Source organism: Triturus cristatus, chromosome 7, assembly GCF_964204655.1.
Source record: "Triturus cristatus chromosome 7, aTriCri1.1, whole genome shotgun sequence".
Taxonomy (NCBI): Eukaryota; Metazoa; Chordata; class Amphibia; order Caudata; family Salamandridae; genus Triturus; species Triturus cristatus.
This window is the reverse complement of record NC_140590.1, coordinates 1,818,321,497-1,818,328,984: the sequence shown is the minus strand read 5'-3', so window position 1 is coordinate 1,818,328,984 and position 7,488 is coordinate 1,818,321,497. Positions and strand designations below refer to the sequence as shown.

The 7,488-nt window shown below is 40.7% G+C and overlaps 1 protein-coding gene across 1 annotated transcript in view; it reads left to right on the top strand.

Moving 5' to 3' along the window:
- Positions 1-641: 641 nt before the first annotated feature.
- The window catches only part of LOC146813261 (ribonuclease-like), a 30,396-nt gene continuing 23,549 nt past the window's right edge, over positions 642-7,488 (top strand). The window contains exon 1 of the mRNA XM_085614737.1: positions 642-726. The gene's annotated coding sequence lies outside the window, so the exon portion shown is untranslated. The remainder of the gene's footprint in view (positions 727-7,488) is intronic.

The following is a 7,488-nucleotide window of genomic DNA, read 5'->3' as shown; positions in this document are numbered from 1 at the left end:
AGATCTAAAACTCCATGAAGGTCAATGACTCTTATCTGTGCTGCTGCCAGAGAAAAAAAAACCATAACTTATCTAGTTATCTAAGACACTTTAATAGCATAACAATGTCAAATATGTGCCCTGTAAGTGCAAGCTCATGCAGCTTTCCAAATAGACAAAATTATCAGAGTTGGTGAAGGGCAAGCACTTTCTGTGGAAGCACATAACTTCTGCCCAATAAAAAACGTACTTCTGATTGGCAACATGTGGGCAGAGACAATGTCCTTCTCTTGGTGATTCCCACAAATCTGTCTGGTTGTAGCTGTGCTGTCAAGGCAGACCATTAAAACTTTAGCTCTGTAGACCAATGATAGTCCAAATACATTTCAGTGTCCATCTTGTAGATGCTATGATTCAAACAGAGCTAAAAGTAAACAGAGAACATGAGATACATAAGAGGGAGTGGCCACTGTTCGCAATAGCTGTGCACTTCTAAGCTGGTCATTTCCAATTCCTGTGATCTGAGCAATTGCCCAAAATTAAAGCAGGAATTTCCGAGAAGCACTTTGGCAACAGGCTTGTGGAGGTGTGGCTAATAAAAGTTTCATGATTCATTGTGCAACTTTTCCCTTAGATATGATATAAATAGCAGCATAAACCCAGCAGCTGTTAATGTAACATTGAGGAATCAGAAACTCAACTTCTGAAACATCTCCAAACTCTGTGCCGATATATATTGGACCTTTGGTAAGTTTAAAGAACTTTGTTTATTTTGAGTATTCATCACATTTTATCTTATTTGTAGCTACCAGATAATTGCATAGTGTCCTGTGATTTGTAAAAGAAAAGGCCTGGACTAGAAATGTTGTGTCCTAGTTACTTAATGTCAACTGTTTTGATGGCCCATCTTTGCTTTAATGCATTTTATTGGCTGGTTACAGAAGAGTGCGTTAGAGGTAGTCAAGTGAACACAAACAAGCTGCTTCCTTCCTGCTGGACTGCAGCCTATCCTTGTCCCTTGATCCTGGCAGTACATTATGCTTCATGTGCAAAGACACCGTTCACCATTTTCTTAAACCCTTTTGATGAATCTTCATGTAACTGTCCTGAAAAAAGTTCACCCACCTCAGCTCCATCCTGAAGTGTTTTGCACTGATCTGCCAAGTGGGGACCAAGAAAAAGGGGTTCCCAAAACATTGATTTCCCATGTTAATTCACATAGGAAATTTTGGGAGGAAATAGCGTAAAAATATTGAATGAAATTACACTACGTGCTTTTCATTATTTAGTTTAAATCCGTGGAGAAATTTCTGAGAAATTTGCATTTAATGAGGTTCTTAAGGTGGTCAGGAAAGGGTTAAAAAAGATAGTGGTATCTGGAATGCGGGTGTCCTGATAAACTCTGTTTGGCCACTTTAAAGGAGAGTAGGCAATCCTGATTTGCATTTACATCCTGAACAATATATTGTGGTAGCCATTACAAGAGAAGAGTCCGGGACATGGACTCTTTATCCTGAAGCTGAATTAAAAAATATATACATAGCAGGGCAGGTTGAGCAAACCCATGTCCCAAAGGGGACACAAAATGGACAACAAGTTGAGGCAACCATTACAGGACTCTGGGACAATTTCCGTATCAAAATGCATAGCAGAGAAAGCTGGTTTTGATGGACAGAAAAAGGAGTAAAAGGGTGATAACAGATTTTAGTGACAGTATAAATAATTTGTAAGTGTTACCACGCTTAGTTTAGGAATTATGGTGTCCACTAAAGTGATTTTACCCTCTGCAAATGTTAATCTGCTGCTGGGATTTGAGGAGCCATCTCTTAGGAAAACTGATTTTTCTCATGATTTTCCCAGATAATGTATGTAAGGTATATGGAAAGTGCTTGGGAATCTAAAACGAGAGCCTATGTCCGGTAAATTGAAACCATCTTCCTCAGCCCTATGAGAAAAAAGTCTGAAATACTTAGTAAAACATGCACTTCCAACCGCAGCTGCAGACTGTCAGCTGGTTTCTCAGTGTTCAAGTGCAGCCTCCTGGCCCTTACATCCAGAGCGCTAACATTGTTACTAATTACAAAACTGTGGCACACCTGAAGAAACCTTGATGGAATCAAAGCTGTAAGACTTACATAATTTCTCCTTAGAAATTATCAAAATGAGATGGTTCATTTTGTCTAAGAAATTATGGTTAGTGGTATCAGTGGGTTTAGGTTTAAGACGTCATACAAAGGCTGGTTCAATTGGGTGACGTACCTCAGGGGCGCAGATAGCACCGCATTGCAAAACGCACCCTGGAGACCAGCTACTAGGGGGATGTGGAAATTGATAGACGAGTATCTGGACCCCAATGAACCCCTGTGAGTTCACTTGAGGGAGACGGCTGTCCACAATTCAAAACCCTACAAACTCAGACTAGGCCCAGTGCTAAAGTACTCTTCTTGTAAACCATCTCCTCCCTTTCTTTTCTATTCTCTTTCTTTCTCTTTCAGCTGCCCTTAATCTCCTAGCAAGACATTGCTAAGGTGTGCAGCCAAACATGTATACCATCTACCTGTAACCATGGCAACACCAACCGAGCTTGGCTGGTACCCTGTAACGGCAACACGAATTTACCTATCTGTAAAAATTAATAAAATACTTTGAAATAAAAAAAAAGAAATTATGGTTAGTGATCTAGAAAACTAAAATGAGATCATATTTACAATGAGTTATCAAATATATTCCCCATACATTTCAGTAAAACAATCAGACATGTAGAGTCAAACATGAACTCCCAACACCAGCAACAAGCGGTCAGTTAAATCCCCAGTGATCAACAGCAGCATCACAACATAAGTCTAATGAAAAACGAGAGCACTAACATTTAATATTCAAGACACAAACAAGGCACTCCTGAATGCCATTTTGTTGGAACTGGAGCAGTTGAATGTATATGTCTGTAAATGTACTCATGTAAATTTACTCTTCCACTTTGTACAAAATGAACTACTTTTGGCTTTTCACCATTTCTGAGTGAATTCTTACATGTCTCTACTTCATGAATTCCAGGGGTGCATCTTATTTATGTGTACGTACATGGTCTTAGGCTTAGCTGGTCCTACATAAGGCTCTTCAAAATGAGTTCAACAAATGTCCTAATCATTTTTTTCAAAATAAATAAAGATTCTGTCCTCATGCTTTGATAATAATTAGTAAAGACTTTCAAAATAAGTCATATATTTGACTGCAGTACTTCCTTTAAGCATGTTTGATTATGTAACACATTTGAGAAATCACTCACCCATGCAGCCAGAAAAACAGAGTTCAATCCTTCTTTGTCAGGTCCCCCATCCTTTTCTCCTCAACTCGCAGGTATATGGGATACCTCCACCTATCCACTTCCCCAGAGTCAGACAAGGGCAGCATTAACAGTGGGTGATGCATTTTTAACTCTCAATAAAATATTGAGGAAAGTTAGGAACCACAAAAGGATTAGGATGCTGTGCTTTATGAAATAGACATTTTAGCAGAATAAATTTGAGCTATTGAACCTACCTATAGTTTTAAACTTATATGCCATACATCAATGTTATAAACAAAAACATTGACCCACTTACAGTAACAAATCTATGTTGCATAGAGAATATCATTATGGGCTGTGAAAAAGAGGTTGACAAGGAAATTGAAGGGTAAAACCGACACTGGGTTACTTGTGTTCCGGTTCAGGGAGCACCTAGACTGGCAGTTCGGTCTGGACTATTTGGAGAAGGGTCAAGACTGATTTGCATATGGCTGGATCCAAACTGAGGTGGTATGCTGTGTGACAAATTATGGATTAGAATGCTGACAGAGTGATTACTAGTGAGTGAGATAATAATTCAAGCATTCCATCCATCACCTTGTTTTTGTTGCCTTAAGTTTGACAGGTATGTCAGACGTGGGTTCAGTGCTCATTGTGGCACCAAAACCAAGCATTAAGTGGCTGATGAACTCTAAAAAGGGTGAAACCAGTCCTGAACTGATTGTGTTCTTAATCAGGAAGGACCTGACCTGGCCATTCAGACTGGACTGTTCCACTGGAGCAGGATCAAGATTGATTTACATATGACTGGGTCGAAATTGAGGTGGCAGGGTGGCAAACATTGGGGAATTGAGATGCAGCTTGAGTGATTGCCAGTGGTTGAGATTAGTTCAAGCATGCTATTGAATTTTATAAAGCACAACATATGCCCTAGGGCCTCTGGGCGCTAGCATCTGCAGGGACAAGGCTAATAATAAAAATGACGAGGATACCACCAACTACATAGGAGATTGAAAAAGTCATTTTTTCAGTTATTTTTTCTGAAAGTCAACAGATTCGACTGGCCTCTGAGTAGCTGATTCCAGAGCTTGAAGGTGGAGTATCTCAGGGTCCTGCTGCCCCAAAAAGCAATAGAAATTCTGGAAACCCTGACCGTTTTGGATGCTAACGCATCTTTCAGGCATGTACCAAGAAATGTTGTTCTTTAGGTAGTCTGGACCGATGTGGTGGAGTCTTACGTGTTGTCTACACAGTGCCCTGAAAGCCAATCTATTTTTTATTGTGAGCCAATGAAGCTCCTGCAGAGCCTTAGAGACTGAATCAAATTTCCAGATTGTTTTTCTAAGCCATGCAGCAGCATGCTGCAGTCTTTGCAATTTTCTTTAGAGATCCTTACTGAATGCCCAGATAGAGGGCATTACAGTAATCTAGTCTTGATAAGACCAGTGAGATGATCACTGTGTTCTGAAGCTCGAGTGGGATACAGGGCGGGATTTTCTTCAAAATGGTCAGTTGGTGAAAACAATTACAGATCAGCTTATTTTTCTGTTTCACAATGGAGAGTCCTAAATCAAAGATTATCACAAGGTTTTTAAATTTAGAGACTGGGGTGGGAAGAGGATCCAGGGTCTGAGGCCACCAGGAATCATTACAGAAGGAAGTGTCCCTGCTAAATAGGAAAACCTAATTTCTTTCCGAGTTTAATGTAAGGCAGTTGCTTCTCATCCAGCTCACAACTTCTTGCGTACAATTCTTAAACTGATGTGCCAACACCTCGATGCCACTAGTGATAGTCACTGCAGTGTGTGCAATAAGCGTAGGAGATGGTTGAGAATGCAAAAGATCTAACAAGTTTGGCAGGTTTGGTTCTCCATCCATCACCTTGTTGTGTTTCCCTAATTTTATGTTAAGGCAGTGTAAATTGGCTTACATGTAACTGTAGTTAATGCACATTTACACCATGGCGTACAATCCACTGGTACTATACTGTCATTCTATGAGCTGCCCTCCTACATTTCTCTTACCCCACCTTGCATACCACTAGGAAGACCTGTACTCATTGTGTTCTGGTGATTTTGGGATTGCCTTTAAATAGGTTGTGTGAAGGTCAAAGTACATTTTCTTCTTAAGGTAAACATTGTTGTAACTTGCTTGTGAATTTCACAAAGATTGAAGGGTAAACATTCCATTATAATACATCTTCGATGGAAATAAGCAACATAACATACCTTATTATCATGTAAAAGGTTTTCACCCATAGGTGGAGCTATGCAATCTCTGAAGTGAAAAACCTGTGAACTGAACATAACTTTACCTGTAGCATCCACACACACACACCTTCTTTAAACTATCAGACTGCATCCAGGTTATCTCTTTCTGTTCCCATCCGTGTGCACAGATGCCTAAAAGGAACCTTTTAAGTCCTGTATTCAAATCACCCGCATTAGAGATTTATGGCAAGAACCGAATGTGTATTAATACCCTTACTATTAGCCCATCAGTACAGTAATAATGTTCCTTCTTTGATAGTTTACTAATTAGAAAATTACAACTTTGAGACAGGTACATTGCTTGAAATCAAAGACAATAATGTGTGTAATGTTGCTGCCCTGCTCACACGGGAAACATGCTGAAACAAGCATTGGCAATGCCAATCAGTCTCGCCATTGGGATCTTATATGTATTTAGCTATGCAGCACATTAGCCTGGGTGCTGAAGCATCTACTGTTCTTTAACATGGAGGGAAAGTGAGCACCAAACTGCGTGACATGCCAGGTATGGGAACAATGGTCACACCGGACGTGGGCGGCGGCTCTTAACTCAATGAACCCTAAGTATGCAAGTATCCTGCCTCACTGCTGCTAATGTTAACGCCTTCAAAAAGGTGGCCAGGAAGTTGAAACACTGTATTTGGTTGAAGCCTAGGTGTTCCTGAACTTTTTGAACTTGGGTACTAAACATTGAGGACCAGAAAGACCTAATAACTCTCTAAACGGATGCACCAGAGAGAGCTACTGGACCATCTCGTGGGTGACAAACTTGCCATATAAAATCGGGCTTTTTGTAATAATCTTTCCAAACTGGGGGTGGCATTAAATAAACTCATTTATTTTTCCATGTATCTTTAAAAAAAATATTTTCCGCTCAACTCACTCTTAATTTACCAGTAGGACTCTGCTTAAAACAGGTATTGACATTATGAACAGTTACATTCACTTTTACATAATTTGGGGTGAATATGAGAAAGCATGGGCAGGCACTAGCAGTTAGACACTACACAAGAGTGCAGCTGCTGTTTGTGAGCAAACATGTCTTGTTATATAACGGAGGACAGGATTTTAAAAAAATACTCAGAGCGAATGTCCTATAGCAAGATGATATACTGCCACGCCACACTCTGAAGGAACCTCACACGTTTAAAAGCACCACATTCCAAATGTAAATGCAAATGTAAAGATGGTCTGTAGATTTCCAATGCATCAGACGGATATATATCTTGCCTTGCATGGCTAATTAACATTATGCATTCAAAAGCAGCAGCATGAACACATCTTTCAAAAGCAGAAAATACCTTTCAGAATCCATGTACGCCAGAGGGAGAGGAGGCTGCATTGATATCAAGGACATTGTGAATTTACCTGCAGGGGGGTCTTGCATGTTTTCCCAGTGGCCCACCACTTGCAGTACGTTTCTGGACTAGGAGAAGAGGCGCCGATATGGGCCACAACTATAAGTGTTAATGGAGAAAAAAAGATTTACAAACATGTGGTCTTGCCTCGCTGCAAACCTCGCGCAAGAACCACACTCCACGCTGTTACTTGAAGCGTAAAAGGCCATTTTATTAGGACATGGTAGCAACCATTTAGACTTTACTCGACAGTACATAAATGCAGTAAATATACTTTCCCCATCCCATACCGACTCATTCTCCTTTCATCCATTCTCAAAACCATCTCACCTGTTAGACTCTTTCCCCATTCACTCGGTGACCTCCTTCCTCTCCCCATTCTCACCTTCACTTGCCCTCCAAGCATCCTCTGTGTAATTTCCTTCATTGGTCATTGCTTCCCGCGCCCGCTATCAGTCACCTGTGTACCGTTCTCCCCCCGAGGGGTGGATCCGCCCGTATGTGACTACCCACCCCTCCAAAGTACTGTGACGCCTCTACTCTGCAACCTGCCCTAAACTGGCACGCTCAGCCCAAAATCTATCCCAACCCTTCG